The sequence below is a fragment of the Mustelus asterias genome, chromosome 13 (assembly GCF_964213995.1).
Source record: "Mustelus asterias chromosome 13, sMusAst1.hap1.1, whole genome shotgun sequence".
Lineage (NCBI taxonomy): Eukaryota > Metazoa > Chordata > Chondrichthyes > Carcharhiniformes > Triakidae > Mustelus > Mustelus asterias.
The window spans coordinates 91,506,274-91,514,193 of record NC_135813.1 but is presented as its reverse complement, the minus strand read 5'-3'; positions in this window follow the sequence as shown (position 1 = coordinate 91,514,193).

Sequence of the window (7,920 nt, the reverse complement as noted above, 5' to 3'; positions counted from 1 at the left end):
TGATGCGGGGGTACAGAGAAGGTTCACCAGGATGCTGCCTGGGATGGAGCATTTGAGCTACAAGGAGAGAATGGATAGGCTTGGATTGTTTTCTTTAGATCAGAGAAGGCTGAAGGGAGACATGATTGAAGTGTATAAGATTATGAGGGGTAGCACAGGGTGAGTAGGGAACAGCTGTTCCCCTTCTTTGAGGGGTCAGTCACGAGGGGGCATAGTTTTAGGGTGAGGGGCAGGAGATTCAGAGGGGATTTGAGAAAAAACGTTTTCACTCATAGGGTGGTGGGAATCTGGAATGTACTACCTGGGAAGGTCGTGGAGACCAGAAACCTTACAACCTTTAAAAAATATTTGGCTGAGCACTTGAAATATCATAACATTCAAAGATATGGAACAAGTGCAGGAAAATGGGATTAGCGCACTATGGTGGTGGTTATTGTCGGTGCAGACTCGATGGGCCGAAGGGCCTTTTCTGCTCTGTATGACTCTATGGGTGGTATTTTCCCGTCCCACCCACCACGGGAATCGTAGCGGGCGGGACAGGATCATGCAAAGGTCCGTTGACCTTGGGCGGGATTTTCTGGTCTTGGAGCGAACGCGGCTGGAAAATCCCCCCTATGACTCTATGACATGGACTCCTTCCTCCATTAATTGCGAGAGCCTTTCTTGCCACTGGGGGATGATGCGTGGCCTCTCCCACAATTAAGTGCAGCCGTCCTCCATGTTTCCTTTTATGATTAAATTCCGCCCATAAATTCAGCATCGCTCTGCTCTGTGTTCCATCGAGCAGAGACTCGCGGGTGTCATCCATTTGTTTGAGGAGGAAAAAGGTTAACAATATTCTGCCTAAATGCTAATAAAACACGATAATGGAAGACTTGCAAATGAAACACTAATACAAGGCGTTGAAAGAGTATTAAAACCAGCAACTGTGCATCAGCATTTAGGTGAATAAATGGTAGAGATAATTAGAAAAGTACATTGGCTTAGGAATTCCCTGGAAAAATGCACTAATTAAACTGAATGACCCATTAGTGCAAACTCTTAAGCTTAGATCTTACTTTTCATACTTCATGTACTGATCTGTTCCACTCTCATTAATGGACAGCGTCACGTGTCAATTATTAGCAGCATAACTTCGAAGGTTTGACTTTCTGGTCCAGTGGTTGCTGGAACAGTGATTGGCTCTGAGTCCCAGCAGACCTTCCTGCAAGGAGGTGGTGTGAAGCTTTCGCCGCCTCACCAACCTGACGGGTGAGACCCCTTTCGCCGACATTAAATATCGCTTGTGATGCCAGCCAGTATTTGCTGCTGATCCATTTTGGGGATTTTCTGTGCTTCAACATAGTGCTGGAAAGAGCTAATCCTCTCCTAAGAGGTATCATAGAAGCCTTACAGTGCAGAAGGAGGCCATTCGGCCCACCAAGCCTGTAGCGACAACAAACCCTATCCCTATAACCCCATGTATTTACCCTGCTAATCCCCCTGACACTAAGGGGCAATTTAGCATGGCCAATCCACCTAACCTGCTTTTCTTTTGGGAAGAAACTGGAGCACCCGGAGGAAACCCACGCAGACACAGGGAGAACGTACAGACTCCACACAGACAGTGACCCGAGGCCAGAATCGAACCCGGGTCCCTGGCGCTGTGAGGCAGCAGTGCTAACCACTGTGCCACTGTGCCACTCCGGCACAGTATGGAGAATGATACTCTCAGTATTACCTTTGCGCAATTCCCAGCCTGCACAGAAACATGTAGACATTATGAGGGTGATTTTAGCCTGCCTCTCTCCTCCCAGTGAGAATAATACATGAGAGAGGGGTTATGATCAGCCTGAACCACTTACCACTTCCCTGTCACAATTTTGATTTGATTTGATTTATTATTGTCACATGTATTAGTATACAATGAAAATATTGTTTCTTACACGCTGTATAGACCAAGCATACCCTTCATAGAATATATTGGGAAGAAGGATAGGAGAGGATGCAGAATACAGTCATAGCTAGGGTGTAGAGAAAGACCAACTTAATGCAAGGTAAGTCCATTCAAAAGTCTGATGGCAGCCGGAAAGAAGCTGTTCTTCAGTTGGTACGTGACCTCAGACCTATGTATCATTTTCCCGATGGAAGAAAATGGAAGAGAGAGAAAATGGATGCGCATGGGGTCCTTGATTATGCTGGCTGCTTTTCCAAGGCAGCGGGAGGTGTAAACAGAGTCAATGGAATAGGACGCTGGTTTGTGTGATGGTCTGGGCTTCGTTCATGACCCCTAGTAGTTTCTTGCGGTCTTGGGCACAGCAGAAGCCATTCCAAGCTGTGATACATCCAGAAAGAATGCTTTCTATGGTGTATCTGTAAAAGTTAGTGAGAGTCATAGCGGTCATGCTGAATTTCCTTGGCCTCCTAAGAAAGTAGAGGCATTGGTGGGCTTTCTTAACCATAGCGTTGCTGTGGGAGGACCAGGACAGGTTGTTGGCAATCTGGACACCTAGAAACTTGAAACTCTTGACCATTTCCACTTCATCCTGATTGATGTACACTGGAGCATGTCCTGAAGTCAATAACTATCTCCTCCGTTGTACTAACATTGAGGGAGAAATTATTGCCATCGCACTATTTCACCAGATTATTTATCTTCGACGATATTTTATCTTCATGGATTGTGAAATTAGAAACCATAGAAACCATAGAAACCCTACAGTACAGAAAGAGGCCATTCGGCCCATCAAGTCTGCACCGACCACAATCCCACCCAGGCCCTACCCCCATATCCCTAAATATTTTACCCGCTAATCCCTCTAATCTACGCATCTCAGAACACTAAGGGGCAATTTTAGCATGGCCAATCAACCTAACCCGCACATCTTTGGACTGTGGGAGGAAACCGGAGCACCCGGAGGAAACCCACGCAGACACGAGGAGAATGTGCAAACTCCACACAGACAGTGACCCGAGCCGGGAATCGAACCCAGGTCCCTGGAGCTGTGAAGCAGCAGTGCTAACCACTGTGCTACCATGCCGCCCAGGTAAAATTGGTTGAAGCTTAAGTGTAGAAGTCCTGGCCCACTGACCTCAATGTCGCTGCAGTGAGATTTCTTATGACGATTCCAGGCGGCAGGCCCAACCAAAGTGTCAAAACTGGCAGAGAAACCTGGTGGATTGCAACAGACTGGCCAGAAGAGGACAAGATAAACAAGAGTTTTAATCTTGGGAGCAGCAGGAGGAAATCCTCAGGCCTGTCTTGCCCTGGCCTTCCCATTTGCTTCCCACGCCGGAACCTGTTTGGGCAGCTGCCCCATTTCCCTTCCAGCACTTACTACCTCGGGGTCAGCTCTCTTTGGTCTCTGGTGGTGACCAGCTACCACCTCGGTTCCTGCATCTTTCCCGTGACCTTGATACCAAATTCCACTGACATTGATCATTTTCACTTGAATGTCGGAGGCTGAGGGGCGATCTGATAGAAGCTTAGGAAATTACGAGAGGCATGGATAGATTGGATAGTCAGAGTCTTTTTCCCAGGGTAGAAATATCAATGACTAGGGGGCATAGGTTTAAGGTAAAAGGGGGAGAGTTTGAAGGACATTTATAGAGAGGTTAGTTTTTTACACAGAGGATGGTAAGTGCCTGGAATGCGCTGCCAGAGAAGGTGGTAGAAGCAGATACAATAGCAACGTTTCAGAGGCATCTTGACAGATACATGATCAGGCAGGGAATAGAGGGATACAGACCGCGTAGAGGCAAAAGGTCTTTAGTTTAGAAAACTGTCATGTGTCAGTGGGCCAAAGGGCCTGTTCCTGTGCTGTACTGCTCTTTGTTCTTTGAATTCAAATGTGGCCCTTAAGCTGATTAACATCTATCAGGGAGTCACCCGTCTTCATAGTTTGTGGGTGTGCCGTTTGCTTTGGGCTTTGAACAAGCTATGCCCTCCCCATTACACCCTTCACCTTAAAATCAGGGCCTATACACAGAGACAGGCCACACAGGTAATTGGGGGAATTCTCTTGTCCTGCCTGCCACGGGAATCATAGCGGGCGGAGGGGCGGACCACGCAGAAGTCCATTGACCTCGGGTGGGATTCTCCGGTTTTTGGGTGATCGCGGCCGGAGAATCCCACCCAATTTCTTGATGATATTACCCCCAGATTGGGAGTAATCATTCATTATTATTCAGGAATAATTTCAATAATTATTGTTGCATTTACAGGGCCATAGATCAATGAAAAGCTCCTGGTGGGACATTTATAAACATTAAATATAATAGCAAATACTTCAGGATCAGGATAGCCAATGGGAGTGTGGAACACTGAATGGTAAGGAAACAGGATCTGCCTTGTGTTTTCTGGTTGCTTGGAGAAACACTAAAAGGAAGTCCTCGGAGGCGGAAGTCCCTTCACCAAAATTCCTTTATTTACAAGATCCAATAACGCTATACAGAGTGCTCTCAGTGTGCAGTCTACATCCGGAGTGCCAGAGGAACTGACACTGCTGTTTTAGTACAGAGTATGGGGCTACCTGATTAGACCATCAATTTGGCCCTAAATCAGGGACATATTTTAGTGTCCAACCAAATAAACAAAATCAAATTAACTTAGGGGGCCCTTAATCAGGGAGTTCATATTCATCCAGGCCAACCTCAATTGCCTGATTAAAATCCTTACAGGCAGAAAGACTTGCATTGATATAGCGCTTTTCACCAGGTATGTCAAAGCACTTTACAGCCAATAAAGTACTTTCTGAAACAGGGTCACTACTGTAGTGTAGAAAACAGGACAGTCAATTTGCACACAGCAAGCTCCCATGAACAATGCCATAACGGCCTGACATTTTTTTTTGTGATGTTGAATGAGGGCTAAATATTGTCCAGGGATAACTCACTCTCTCTTCTTCGAGATACTGGACTCTGATAGGATCTTTAACATACATCTGAGCAGGCATCATTGAAATGACAACCTCACCCCACTGCCAGTGCCAATGAAGATGGAGAATTTGGCTCTCAGCCAAATCCCTATTCATTGCAGTGGGACCAGAGAATCCCACTGGCATGAACAGCCGGAGAATCCTGCCCAACACCTCTAACGGTGCCGTATTCCCTCAGTACTGCAGTGCAATTTTATTTCATAGTTAAACTGTTGGACTTTGGTTTACAATTTCCTCGACTATTTTGTAACACTGACCCTTGCTGCTGGTTCAGTTTGCTCCCCATTCTTCTCTTTTCATCACTTGCTCGTGCGAAGCTAAGATCTCAATGCTTTCCTTGTAACGTTGGAACATTGATCTTAGTCAATTCTTTCAACATGTGGCAATATTCCAGAGTGACACAGATCAATGACTTGGAAGGTTGCCTACTATCACAGATTCCTGCCTACCTCATAGCGCCAGGGACCCAGGTTCGATTCCCGGCTTGGGTGACTGTCTGTGCGGAGTCTGCATGTTCTCCCCGTGTCTGCGTGGGAATCCTCTGGGTGCTCCGGTTTCCTGTCACAATCATAAAGACGTGCTGGTTAGGTGCACTGGCCATGCTAAATTCTCCCTTAGTGTACCCGAACAGGCGCCGGAGTATGCCTACTTGTGACACTAATAAATAAACATAAAACTTAAAAAAACTTTCTGTGTTTTTATCAGAATGGACTCACAGCAACTACAGGACACAGGGTGGTCATTCATATCATACCTGTAGCATTGTGAGACTTTCAGCTATCAACTTAACTCTCACTCTTCTTGCACTCCAGCACAGTGGCACAGTGGTTAGCACTGCTGCCTCAAAGCACCAAGGACCCGAGTTTGATTCCTAGCTTGGGTCACTGTGCGGAGTCTGCACATTCTCCCCGTGTCTGCGTGGGTTTCCTCCGGGTGCTCCGGTTTCCTCCCACAGTCTTAAAGACGTGCTGGTTAGGGTGCATTGGCCGTGCTAAATTCTCCCTCAGTGTACTGGAGTGTGACGACTAGGGGACTTTCACAATAACTTCATTGCAGTGTTAATGTAAGCCTACTTGTGACACTAATAAACAAACTTTATTCCCTCATTTCTATTTATACCTTTGCCAAATAATTGTCCAATTTCCTTCATCTGCCTGCCTTTAGGGCAGTATAAATATGCTTCAAGTCGCACAAGATTCCAGCAGAGTTGATAGGACTTGATAAGGTGGAAGCCTGTTATGGGGGAAGACTAGACCTCGGGGGACATGGTTAAAAGATAAAATTTCTTCCATTTAAAATGGGGTTTAGGAGAATTTCTTTTCTCTCAGAGGATCTTTATTATGTGAAATTCTCTTTCCCAGAGAGCAGCAGAGGCTGAGCCTTTGAACTTATTCAAGGCCAAGTTAGGTGGGGTGGAAGAGGGGTGGGGAAGGGGGCTCGATGGAGACAGACAGGAAAGTGGAATTGTGACCTCAATCTCTTCACCCATGATCTAATTGAATGGCAGCGCAGGACCAAAGGGTCGAAAGGCATACTTTTCTCCTAAAGTCCTATCTGCCTATACTTCTCTGGAAGATCCCTCCCCGCTCTACCTCAAGAATCACAGAATCCTACAGTGCAGAAGGAGGTCATTCAGCCCATCGGGTCTGCACCGACCACAATCCCACCCAGGCCCTCTCCCCGTAACTCCACCTATTTACCCTGCTAATCCCCTGACACTAAGGGGCAATTTAGTACGGCCAATCAACCTAACCCGCACATCTTTCAGACTGTGGGAGGAAACCGGAGCACCCGGAGGAAACCCATGCAGACAGGGAGAATGTGCAGACTCTACACAGACAGTCACCCAAGGCCGGAATCGAAACAGGGTCCTTTGCGCTATGAGGCAGCAGTGCTAATCACTGTGCCACCATGCTCCCTACAGTGCTGGTGCCCTAGATTATGAACTTTACCTAAGTCTCTCCAAAATACCTTTTGGCTGATTGAAAATCCTCACGGTGCTAACTGTGTATAATACATGATGGCAAATGTAGCCTTTCAAACCACCACCTCAATCTCAGAAATATTTTAATAGTAATATTTGCCACTCTTCCAACGCATGTTTGATAATTTGTGTATTAAAAATTTTTTTTGGATAATCTAATCTGGTATTTATCTACTTTTCCAGTGCTCTCCTTGTAGTCAGTCAAAGACCAAAGAACAGTACAGCACAGGAACAGGCCCTTCGGCCCTCCAAGCCTGCGCCGTTCATGATGCCTGCCTAAATTAGAGCCCTACGCACTTATGGAGTCCGTATCCTTTCATTCTCATCCTAGTCATGTATTTGTCTAGTTGCCCCTTAAATGTCGCTCTCGTACCTGCTCCCACCACCTCCCCGGGCAGCGCGTTCCAGACATCCACCACCCGCTGTGTAAAAAACCTGCCTCACACATCTCCACGTAGCTAAATTGAGCTCTCTCAAGATGATTTGTGTCGGTGTTAGGGGGAGGCAGAGGAATCGTGTTTTCATCGGTCCGAATCTCATTTTCCTCACTTAATTTAGATGAAAAAAGATAGGCCCACAGCTGCCTGCAGCCTGATCAATGCAATCAGCTAATCAATTGCTGGAGTGATGGACACGAACAATCACTCTCTCACGTACACTATCATTTGTTCCAACTGATTTTTTTTTTAATGTCGTTTTCAAAAGGATCACAGTATTAAAAAAAAAATCATCTCTAAAAATATTTATATTGTCAAAGGGACAGAGGGACACTTAAAGATTTTTTGGTAAGCCTTACATTTCTCTCCCAATGATTTCAGAAGTGCAACATTTACTCAGAGAGTTGATCATCTAGATCCTTTTGTGTGAAGCAAGGGGAGGTCTTGAAGAGGTCTTTCATTTATGTTTTAAGTTGTGACGCTCAATTGCAATTTGATGAAAAACATCAATTGCAAGACTCTAAAAACAATTAATCACCAGGTTTGATGGAAAATGCGATTGATCAGGATTGTGTGTCACTAT